At 30.8% G+C, this 12,555-nt stretch overlaps 1 non-coding gene across 1 annotated transcript; it reads left to right on the top strand.

Moving 5' to 3' along the window:
• Positions 1-7,380: 7,380 nt before the first annotated feature.
• Positions 7,381-7,452, top strand: TRNAD-GUC (transfer RNA aspartic acid (anticodon GUC)). The gene has a single exon. It is a non-coding gene; the product is annotated as a tRNA-Asp (tRNA).
• The last annotated feature ends 5,103 nt before the right edge of the window (positions 7,453-12,555 follow it).

Below are 12,555 nucleotides of genomic sequence, written 5' to 3'. Positions count from 1 at the left end.
ATAGTAAAATAAAAATAAAAATATAACTATTATCATCAAAATATATCTTACACCACAGCCCGAGTGTCCCAGATCGCTAAATTATTTTTAGTTAACTTGACTTACAGGGTTGTAAAAATACATGGCTTTTCTACGTTACTACGTTTTACTCTATAAAAGGGATTTCACCCTTCATTAACTGCACTTGTAAAGTACTTTGCGTGGAAAATACGTAAAATTTGTCAACATACAATTCTAATTGAATTTGAGAACGAATTTTCAACGTGAAAATGTAATTTGGTGGAGATATTTTTAACAATCTTGTTTTATGCAGATAGTAAGAATTTTGTGCGAATGTGTTAGTATTACTTAAATAAATTTTAAGATTAGCGTAACGTACGAAAGTTTGTATAACGTAAAACCGGCACTAACATATACTAAAATTACCAAACGGAGAGCAGCTCATCTAAAACTAGACTAGATGTAACCACAATTTGGATTTTAACATATTCAGGCTATGCAATGTAGAACATAGGTAAGTATATAAACTGTACTAGTGTATTACTAGATCAAAAGGTATAGAATCCACTTTATACTAATTATAAATATCTATCTCTATCTATGCCAAATATTTTCGGCCGACAAAATAACTTTGTTCCCGATTTTCGATTAAAATTTGAGGAATAAAAAACTTTAAAATGGAATTAATTAATATAAAATTTATGCTAATAAGTGTTTATTATATTTGATATTGGGGTAGAGCTTCAAAAACAGATCATAACTTAAAGTTTCTCCAACTTATGGGGTTAGGTGAAGAGGGTCGATGAGATTAACGAACTTTTATACAAACAGTCGACTATTTGGGACAGCTAATAGGATTTAAATTTGTTTTAATAAATTAATATAAGTTGTCTAGCTAATATTTGTTTATTTTGGTACACATTTTTTGTTCAAATATAGTATTTATCTTCAATCTTCATCTTATAATGTCGTAATTAATGTGTCGATAACAATGTATATATTATGTCATGTAACTAATCCTATGATGTTAAAATAGTAAAGATTTTTTTTATATTTCTAACATCAAAAATGTAAAACTAAAATACAATTATTTTAGCTAAAACATTTCAAACTAAGTCACGTTTATAAGGAATAGGTACGTTATAATATTCATATTAGGTACCGGTTCTAAAAGCAGACACTACAAAGAAAAGCAGGCAAAAAACTGTAGTTGCTCTTTTCATTAATTATACTTAATTAAGGAGAGTAGTTGTGAGAAGCTGGTCTATAAATCCTTAGTTCCATATCCTTATAAAAATTGAAAGTATTTTTGTTTGTTTGTATTTTAGTCACGTCGCATTTATTGTATTTAAAACCCGCAAAGAGACAAACATACAGATAGATACTTTCTCATTTATAATATTGGTAAGGATTGAGATTTTTGTGCTTGGAGACAGTTAGCTAGTAGCTAGAGTAATATAAGCTACTTTTTATTTATTTATTTATCTTTGACTTACAGTACAAAACCAACGAAACATGTCATTCCTTTTCCTATGACTACGCGTGCGAAGCTGCGGGCAAAAAGCTTTGAATAAACCAGTACCTATCGCTTGTCACCGCGCGTGAATTTGATTTACAACATGGTAATACCAGCTCAAAAGGTTGAACCGGCACAAAGCCACCAGTCTCCCCAATTAGGGAGCTAGCAAGATGCAAATTGGCACTTTCAGCCCCGTATGGGGTGCGAATTTGAACGGTAATCGATGATTGAACGCGGTTAACGGTAATTTATAAGGCTTGGCTTTTGATACAGATAAAATACATGAATAGTAAATACTTTTTGGTGTCCATGAGTTTTTTTTAAGTTGCTAATTTACAAATAAAAGAGATCATAATTTTAAATTTATTACTAGATATCCTGTATGATCCATCCAATAATTGCCATATTAAATATAAAAAAAGAAAACAGTCATCGAATTGTTTGTACGCTTATAATTTCCAAAGGACATAACCCTTAAATGAATTTTAATTTTATGTGTTTACACGGCCGGGTCAACAAATAAAATAGAAATCTTTATATTTCTATCTACTTTTTATTTCGTAAAAAAGTCTAGTCAATGTGTACTGAATTAGAAACTTGGTTCGCATGTTGTTTTGAAGATTACATTCATACGTCTTGTTGTATTTAGATAAACACACCTTACATGTTATTAAGAATCATATACCATACCTATCTAAATTCTAATAAGTCATGAATAAGGCATAATGTTGTGACAACGATCCTTTTACATTCATGGAGATGCGAAAGAATGTAATATATGGATTCATTATCATATTTCGTGGCAAACAAGACGAAAAGTTATTAGTTTTATGTGTTAGAATAAACAGTGTAATAGAAGTTAGATTTATGAAGAAGTTAGGTCAACGAAAAGGACATTACCTGAAGATAAAATGGTTCATAAAGATACATATTTTAGACTAGCGGTCCGCCCCGGCTTCGCCCGTGGTACATATTTCGCAATAAAAGGTAGCCTATGTTCTTTCTCAGGGTCTAAAGATTGTCTGTGCCAAATTTCATCAAAATCGGTTCTCGGAGAGGTTTATGCGTGAAAACCATACATACATACATACATAATTACAAACTTTTCCTCTTTATAATATTAGTATAGATGAACATTTTAGCTCTATATTCTCGGTGGAAGTGGTAGCAAGATTAGAAACTTACCTATTTTGAACGCTAAAAAAGCACATAAAAGGTTATTTGTAAGAATTGTCATTTACAAATCAGATATTTGTATTTACTTGGAATTGCAATGAAATATTAATTTTTAATCAACATGATATAACTATGCATAATATGTTTTTCTCACTTATAATTTTCTACAGATTGCTTAGGCTTTTATGTAATCACAAGGTTTTTACTGCACTTACTTATCCCCATTTACAGATCAAGTATATAATTTATACCCAGCGTTGAAACTTGAAAGCCTGAATCAAATCCTGTATCTGTAAAGTAAATCAGCCTAACTTGATTATTGGTACGAGCAATCGCACTAATAGAATGTTCCATTTCATTGACTGCTAATTAACCTGATTATCGACTTTACGATAAATTATGGAATTTACAACTGTATTTTTTATGTATATTTACAAGTGATCTTTTAAGTTTTATATCAATTTTTAGTGTAAATGTGAATGAATTCTTTTAAATTAAAAATGAATGTGAGTTTGTTCTAATCTAAGAAATAGATTACCTACCTACCAATCGATTTCAGCTTAGATTTTAACTTTAATTGTGTTTTCTACGTATATTCATTATATCATGGTTTTATTATGACTTCAATGATTTTATTAAAAGACTAGCGGTCCACCCCGGCTTCGCCCGTGGTACATATGAAAAATAGATGTTGGCCGATTCTCAGACTTACCCGATATGCACAGAAAATTTCATGAGAATCGGTCCACCCGTTTCGGAGGAGTATGCAGACTAACATTGTGACACGAGAATTTTATATATAAGATTATTCTTATGCTTTTACCTGGATAGTGAAAATATTATCTGTGTTATAGTAGGTACATAGTTATAAATATCCGAATTCTTAACTACACCTGTTATTTCGCATCAACTCAAGCAAACATACTGTAAATTAGCATTTCAAACGTAACAATAATAATATTTTGTTCAACTTTGTAATAACACAATTTTAAGACGAATTTTACGTCGCTATTAATTTTGAAATGCACAAATACCACGTTATTCTGTCATTAACTGCTATTCTAGTAATGTTTCTCATTTGTTTTATAGTAGCTGTAATGTTAGTTTATAGTCTGCTATTTGAGAATTATAGCTCTATTTAGTTAGTTTGCATAGCGTTTGTTCCTTTGTTGTGATTTATTTTACAACTTTGTTACGAATATGGTTTTAGTTCTTGTGTAGAATATCCTAAATTTCGCACACCGCAAATCTCAACAACATGAACCGACATGAGGTATTTTTTTATTTTGGAACAGTGGAACTTGAACTGAATTAACAGGTTGGGTTATCAGAGCCATGCAGTATTTTATTAAATAGTCGATTTACCACACCGCTCTGGTTTAATCATTTTTTTACAACCTTAAGAATTAAGATAACCTTTGTTCTATCTAATAATCAATATTCAGGATAAATTATAATTATAAATGCCAATAAAGTGTCACAGAATTTCATTAAAATACAAAAATAAAACTGACGACACTTAAAAACGAGGCGTCCTAATGGACAATTTATAGCGTCTCCAAGCTCCAAAGAAAGACAAATTTCTTTGTAAAATATTTTAAGTTCCTTTTGATAAGCCAACCGAGAAAATTAGATTCGGCGTTAGCTTTAAAAATAATGTGAGGGTATGTCAGTGAAGAAAGGCTGGAGTTGGTAATAGTTTTGGTTAGAGTTCATATTTATAGAGCTTTTAAACATGTAGATTATACCTATTGTTTTTTCTTAAGAAATTGGTAGGTAAATGTGAAACTTTTGATGTATCAATAGTTATTAGGTACGAAAATAACAAAACTTTTTAACTTTAATTACCTAAGTAAGTACTTAAATTGTAAAAATATTTTAATATTGTAATATTATATTCGAAACAATCGTGTCATTAACCATCCTTAAGACATAGACTGTAAATAGCGTAAAAATATTCAAAGACAGAATTTTCAATACAACTATTTTTTTTACCAAAATTAATTCCATTCTTTCCAGTATACAATTATGACTCCATTTTTAATAAACAACAGTATCAATTCACAGCCGTTGATTACAAAAATTAAATGCAATGCACAGGACTCACAAGTTGCAATCAGAGACCGACGGAGGGGAAATTGATTCGTGATTGAAATTCGACGTTCATTTCACATGTAAATTATTAAGTTTGTAAGATTTACCTTGATGTATATTATGAAATACTTAACTATATTATAGTTATGTACATCAATAGGTATTATAACTCGATGATTCCTGTGACGGTAACAATTTTGGTAGCTTTTTAGCGTTATAAGTATCAACTGAAGATTTTTGTTTGGTTTTCTGGGACCCACGATGAAAACGCTGTACATGGTGGACTCTATAATAATATAACGGCATACTGCATAGCAGTACTATAAAATAAGACTGTATCTTAGGTACAGTGGGGACTCGGGTTCGATTCCAGGTGAAAAAAAGAGCGTGTGTGCCGAGCACACGTGTTAGAAGTGAACTTCTTTAACAAGATTCAAAGATACCAAAATGACGTGACCATATCGCCATGACGCGACCTTAAAATTTTACTCTCACCGCGCCTAGAGAAATGTCACTTCAAAAATTTTTCGGTCTGGTAGGACACAGAAGGCTGATCACCTACTAGTCCCGATCAGTGAAACAGATGTATGCATATTGCGTAATGCATCTGCCCCAAACCCACTAGAGGACACGGGAATTCACTTTTATCACTATTAAATGATTACTAATCAATTACCAATCAGTATTATTAATTACAAATCAATAGTACTAATGAATTAATATTAATATAGAGGTATTAAAAAATACTTATACATATATTTGTATACTTAACTAGCGGTCCGCCCCGGCTTCGCTCGTGGTACATGTTTACGTTTTCTCTACATAAGAACCATCCTCGTACTTCAAGGAATATAATAAAAAAAGAATTATCGAAATCGGTTCAGCCGTTCTCGAGTTATGCGCTTACCAACACATTTTGCGATTCATTTTTATATATAAAGAGATTACTTACATTTGTGTAACGAAATGCCTAATTAAATTCAAATTGAAAATTTTCTTGAGGTGGATGCTTAACTAATTGCTATAATTAAAATATCTCAAATACATAAGTCTACGTTGAAATTAAATATCTTAATTATTTCATTAAAGAAGGTTCGTCTTAATTAATGACTTTGAAGTTTGAACTTCACAATTTCATATCACGCAAGATAAACATCAAGTTTAATTTTCCCGTAGGAACTTATCCTATAATATCTACATTCCTACAGTTATTTAATTAATTACGTTAAGTGTAGGTAATTACATTTAGAAAATGATCTTATAAATGAGTTATAATAATCCGTGAAAATTTATATATATCATATTTCTTGTATTTAATTTGTAGGTAGGTAATATGGACAATAATTATTACGAAGTAGATTAACATTTAATGACCTAAGTAACCTTTTTGAAATTTGACCTAACTATTTCTTAAAGGAAAATACTTTAAATATTATTTCATTGTTACATACATTATATAGATACACAAAATATGTAAAAATATTTGCATATTATTACATCACATATAGTTCGATCTTATTGGAAATAGTTACTGCATTACACAAAAAATGGTTAAATTCAATAATGCGTAGAAATCTTGCGGTATCTACTTGTTAATCGGTACATTTAATATGAAAAATCATTTTGATATCTACTGTCTATAATCTATCTAGTCTGAATGTTTTTATATTGAAACTAGCTTTCCACCCGCGGCATCGCCCGCGCAGTCAAAGAAAAACCCGCATAGTTCCCGTTCCCGTGGGATATCCGGGATAAAACCTATCCTATGTCCTTTCTCGGGTATCAAAATATCTCTATACCGAATTTCATGCAAATTGGTTCAGTAGTTAAGGCGTGATTGAGTAACAGACAGACAGACAGAGTTACTTTCGCATTTATAATAGGTATTAGTATGGATGTAAGTGTTGTACAAAAAGTAATTATTTCCTATCGCGAAATTACTGATGAAATTGTCAATTATCTTTATAGATTCAAATTTTTCTTTTTTTTACTGAACATTTAAGTAGGTACCTACATAAATTATTATATCCAAGTTATGGTGCACTTGTAAAATATTTCACCAAAATATAGTTTTGGACGCATTTGCAAGTTAATAATCCCGACTTACGAGAAACCTACGCTCGCTGTAACTTGTAAAAGGATTTTTAAAGTGGAACCTAAGTGCTTCTTATGAGGCTCTAACGACCTCGAAACTCGGAAAGCCCCAACACTCTTTGAAAGGGATTCTTCAAATGCGGTCTTATTTTCTTTTTTTTTTGATGTCGCACGTGACACGACTTGAGAGTTATAGTTTAGATATCTTGTTTTGATTTGACAAGTAAAACGTAAGTATTTATTTGCAATAGTAAAAACCTGTAAATACAGTGTATGAAGTAGAATTATGTTTTTTAATAGCATAGGTTTTGTGCCCTGTTAAATGGAAATATTTTAAGGTTCGCTATATTTCTACATTGGTGTATAATGTACGCATCTTATTTTACATGTTAACTTTTTGCATTGAACAAAAAATATACGTCATGATATACGGCGTTGAATACATATTATTACTTAATTTGATTCAACTATACGTTATTTTCGAAAGTTTTCATAAGTCTTCGGTAGTATAGTGGTCAGTATCCCCGCCTGTCACGCGGGAGACCGGGGTTCGATTCCCCGCCGGAGAGATTCTTTTTTTAGTTTTTTCTTATTTGTATTTTTATTTTATAAATGTTGTACTTATGTTTAAATTGATATTTAGTAAAAAAAAAACATTTTTGAATATATATTATATATAGCATTTTTTACGATGTTTTATTATCCGAACATTTACAAATATGTAATAAAAAATATGTACTCAGCATGTATATTTAAATAAATACTTTTGTTTCAAATACAAAGTTTTATTTTTATTTTTTATACATCAGGTCCTCGTAAACGTTTCTCTTCTCAAAATAATCTATACTAGGTTCTGTAGCCAATACGTGTTCTAAAGTTATAAATCCTTGAAAAAAAAAATTTCCCTCAATCATATTATATTGCCTGTATCAAAACTGCAGGCACTTCGAATTTAAGCATTTTTTTTATCGTTAAAGCGGACAAACGAGCAGGCGGGTCACCTGATGGAAAGTGATGCCCGCCGCGGCCTGCCGCCCATAAGCATTCGCGATGATAGGGTCACAGCGAATGTGTTGCCGGCCTTTGAGATATAAATATGCCCTTTTCTTGAATTATTTAACATACAGTTACATCTGTTCAATTTATTTCTCCATAAAAATATGTAAACTAATAATATTACATGAAACATTTCTCATAAACAATATTTCAGTAATAAGATCGCGAATTTCGTTCATAATCTTCTTCAAATGCCATCTAAAACGCAATCACAGTAAACCATAAACACAATGTGGTTCCACAGAAAGCAATGCAATACAAAAGGATAGAATTTCGAAAGTGGTATTATAACAAAAAGCTGTTACTACGTACAATAGGGGTCAAAGTCCATTTCTTTCAGGCCCTAATAGCACTTCGTCAACGTGTGAGGTCGGGTGAGAAAATAGGGTTCAATGGCGCTTAGGGCAAGGAGAGACCGCGATAAAGAAAATTAACTTTCGTTAACGAGAACGTTATGTCATTGGCTGGTTTAGTTTTGTATTTTGCGCTTTTTAAAGGAAACACACAAGACGATTCATAGGTATATTCATGGTAGTAGGTATAATATAGACGTAGTTATTATATTGAGTACCTACCTATGTCTGACGAAAACGAAAAATAAATCATTTTTAGTTAATATCATACATACATGGTATTTTTACCACGTATGACATAAATGCTTGGTATTTTTCTTATAAATGTTAGTTTTGTTTTTGTTCTTATAAATGTTACTTTGATATTAAAATTCATTTGATAGGTGTATGGATGTTTTTTATTTAGTTTAAATGGAATACTTTGTGACACCGAAAATCGGTTTGTACCTAATATACGTACCTAAATGATAAAATGATAAATAATTTTATAGATTATACGGTCAACTTAAGTTTTCATTAAAATTATAAGTATTTGTAGGTATTAATAGAATAGGTAATATACATACTTGAAGTCAACATTCATAGTCAAAAAGTAGATAAGTAGATAGGTAAACATATTTTGTGTATCGGTTCGTATATTAATATCAATATTTACGAATACGCTTTATTGAGTTAACGTTTTATTTACCCCAATAATTACCAATTCCCAATTTGGTTGCGAGTTTTAAAATATCAATTTGGTGTTATTTAGACTTTAGAGGGATTTATATCAAACTAGTGGTCCGCCCCGGCTTCGCCCGTGGTACATATTTCACAATAAAATAGCCTATGTCCTTTCTCGGGTATCAAAATATGTCCATACCAAATTTCATGCAAATTGGTTCGGTAGTTTAGGCGTGATTGAGTAACAGACAGACAGACAGAGTTACTTTCGCATTTATAATATTAATAAGTATGGATTGTTCGTCTTTTACAATGAATAATAAAAAAAATACAATGTAATTAGGTACGAGGTATTTGTTTTATCTTTGCTGAAATATTTCCTTATAAGCTACACCCTCATTTATTTATTTGAATATTATATAACAAACAGACGCATCTATTTTGAACGGATAGTAAAAAAAGAGCGCGTGTTCAGAGCACACGTGTCGGAAGTGAAACTTCTTTGGTAAGATTCAATGGGCGTATTCAGAAAGAAAGCTTGAAACTTATAAGCGCTTATAAGCGCTTATCGGCGCTTGTCAGCGCTGGTAACCCGCGCAGGAAAATATATGAACATGACAAGCGCCGATAAGCGCTTATAAGTATCAAGCTTTCTTTCTGAATACGCCCAATGATACCAAAAACGTCGCCTTACTCCATGACGTTACGGTATTGCCATGACACGACATTGAAATTTTACTCATAACGCGACTATAAATATTTGCCTTCAAAAATCACTTAAATATTGGACCTTAATATACCTTATATTATAATTAATAGATTTTAGTATTTTTTGTAAGAAATAAATGATATATCTTTCTAACAGGCTTATAAATAATACTTCTGAATACTTCCAAATTCCAAACAAAACTATATGGACAGTTGTTGACAATAACGTCACGCGTAAAATCCCCTCGTCTTATATTCGAGGCACGCACACAATCATGGGTTTTGTGACGTTGCCATAATGTTATGGTTTTCTTATTATATCGTTATTTCTTTTGAGCTATTAAGATCCTTCCAAAGTAAATAAAGAGTAAGAGATTATTCGGTTCTCAGTCGATTTTTAGTATACTTTATTGTGCCATGTTATGAGAAAACTTTACAAGTTTGTAGACGTACCTCATAACGACGCGACGACTTGTAGCTCTATTTCCTAGTATTACTTACTTGTAGACAGTAGACTACAAGCAATGTAATTCTAGGAAATTCAGCTATGTTATTGATTAATAGTGATCGTTCCTATTCCTGTACAGGCCATCTATGATTGTTAAAGTATATAAGTAAAGGTTATCAATGTTAAAAGAGAATAAATTATTATAAGAAAAACTCTTTAATTAAATTTATTTGATTTTACTAGCTTTTGTAATAAAGAGAATTAATATTCTAATCCCATTTTTGATAACATCCCACGGCACAGTATAATTGATACAAATGTCATTTTGTCTTTCTATTTTTAAGTTTTGTTCCTATACAACCCATATATATCCCTTCTTTAACGGGTTTGGAAAAAAATAGTTTTTCAAATGAATAACGTACTGCATTTGTATTAAATCAAACAATTCTAATGTTGGAAGAATATTAGTATCGGAAATTATTATTGAGCAAAAAATCAGCTATAAACAAAAATAGAAAGAACCTCCTTCAGAGTAAGTATGGATAACGTTAAGTTAGGTGATAAAAGATGATTTCATAGAAGTCTAAGTTCTAGTAATTTTCGAACTACTTAACCGTCACATCAAAGTTTTGCCACTTTGATCACATGGGCCCGCATGCCGAACTCTATGTAATAACTTGCTGCGAGTCAACTTAATAGCGATAATATGCTTAGTTTGTTTTATCTAAAGCTTTAGTATTATAGTTTGAGTATTTTTGTTCATAATATTTACTTGATAGTAACTAGTTAGGTCTCTGTTATATCATTTTTATACTATCTTATCACACATATTTATTTAGAGACGAATTAAAAAATTTACATAAAATACAACTTATACTAGGTACTTCAATATAATCAATTTAAAATGTTATGGTTCCAGATTCAAATTAAAATTAAGGGTAAAAAATGGCGTATTTGTACATTATGATTTATCAAAATACTACTGCTCCTATTGGTGTAGACTGACTATAGGAAATCGTCTTGAAGAAACTGTTCTGTCTATAAACTAAATATTTATTAACCACCTTAATGTTTGTTAACTTTTGTTATCATGATTTTAACCCATGTAGGATACTTATCATTCTGTAGTGAAAACACAGATGAGCTGATGATGATTCCTTCTATTTACTCAGTGCTAAAAATGGCCTCTCGTATGTAGGCACCTCATAGGTATGCAATACGTGCCACAAGAAATATCTTCACAAACATTTCAAAGCAAACAATTTAATGTACGTTACTGAAACTCGATTACAAACAGTAAAAAAGTTAAGATAAAAATATTTAAATCCTTACCTAAAATGGTATGTAAATTACGTAGAATTCTCACATGGTATGTTGTAACAGAGCATTTACGAGACGAAATATTGCTATGTTCACCTGTATGAATATATTTTTTGAAAACATTTATGGCGTTAACTTTTTAGAACGTCCATTCCTCATTACTGTTGCTGAGGTATGCTTAAATAGAGTTAATATTTATTTATATTTACTCCTGCTGAGTTATGTGGAATAAAATAGACCTAGTTAAGTATTTATTTATTTATAACACTTTATTGTGCTGGCCTACAAATGGCATTGAAATTTAAATTTAAAACAAGTCCTGCACATAAGGCGGGCTTATCACTAAAGAGTGATCTCGTCCAGGCAACCCACTTTACCGTTTCATTTTATATTATTAAGATTAACCTACCGCCTTATTTTTTATATTTTATAAAGCTTCTGCTTTTCCATAAAATAAGTAAATATATATCTGAATATTAAGCTATTTCGGAACTGTATTACTGACGCAATGTTAAACAGAGAGCTTATTTGGCTTTTCCAAATATCTCTAGGGGTTTATGATTTCCTGTTGGACATAGTTAAATAATATATATCGAAACTATTATTTTGACGAGAATTCTGTTTCATTTTAGATTGAGACTGAGCTTTATTTGTATCAATAAATGTTCAGATTAGAAATGAGATAAAGGGGACTAAATTTTCACATCACAACTGTTTTCATATGAATTGAGTATTAAATTGAAAACTAAAATTATGAGCAAAGGTTAATTATTTTTTATCTGACATTTTAAAAGTATAGGAAAAAAATGAGTATTATATTTTCAAAATGGTATATATAGACCGGGCTCCAAGGAGATGTTCGTTTGCATAAATAGCGGACCTAAATCTGACTTCTGATATATATTGTATAGATCCCAGACATCCTATAGACAGATGTTGCCAACCAGTTTTGTGGTCCCCTTCCCCGCACCCCGGTAATTAAATATGGCATACAAAGAAAAAAATAAACATTTCCAAAACATGCCGCGTGGGGTATCAAATGAAAGAGCTTATTGAGTAGATCACGAATATATAGCATACTATAACATTTCTTACATTTTCTCTAAGATTTTTTAGAAAATTTA

Source organism: Colias philodice, chromosome 26 (genome assembly GCF_061535455.1).
Source record: "Colias philodice isolate Cphi_HAF_F1 chromosome 26, ilColPhil1 Martin Lab GWU primary, whole genome shotgun sequence".
Classification (NCBI taxonomy): Eukaryota; Metazoa; Arthropoda; class Insecta; order Lepidoptera; family Pieridae; genus Colias; species Colias philodice.
Note: the sequence above shows the minus strand (reverse complement) of the source record. Positions and strands in the feature narration are given on the sequence as shown.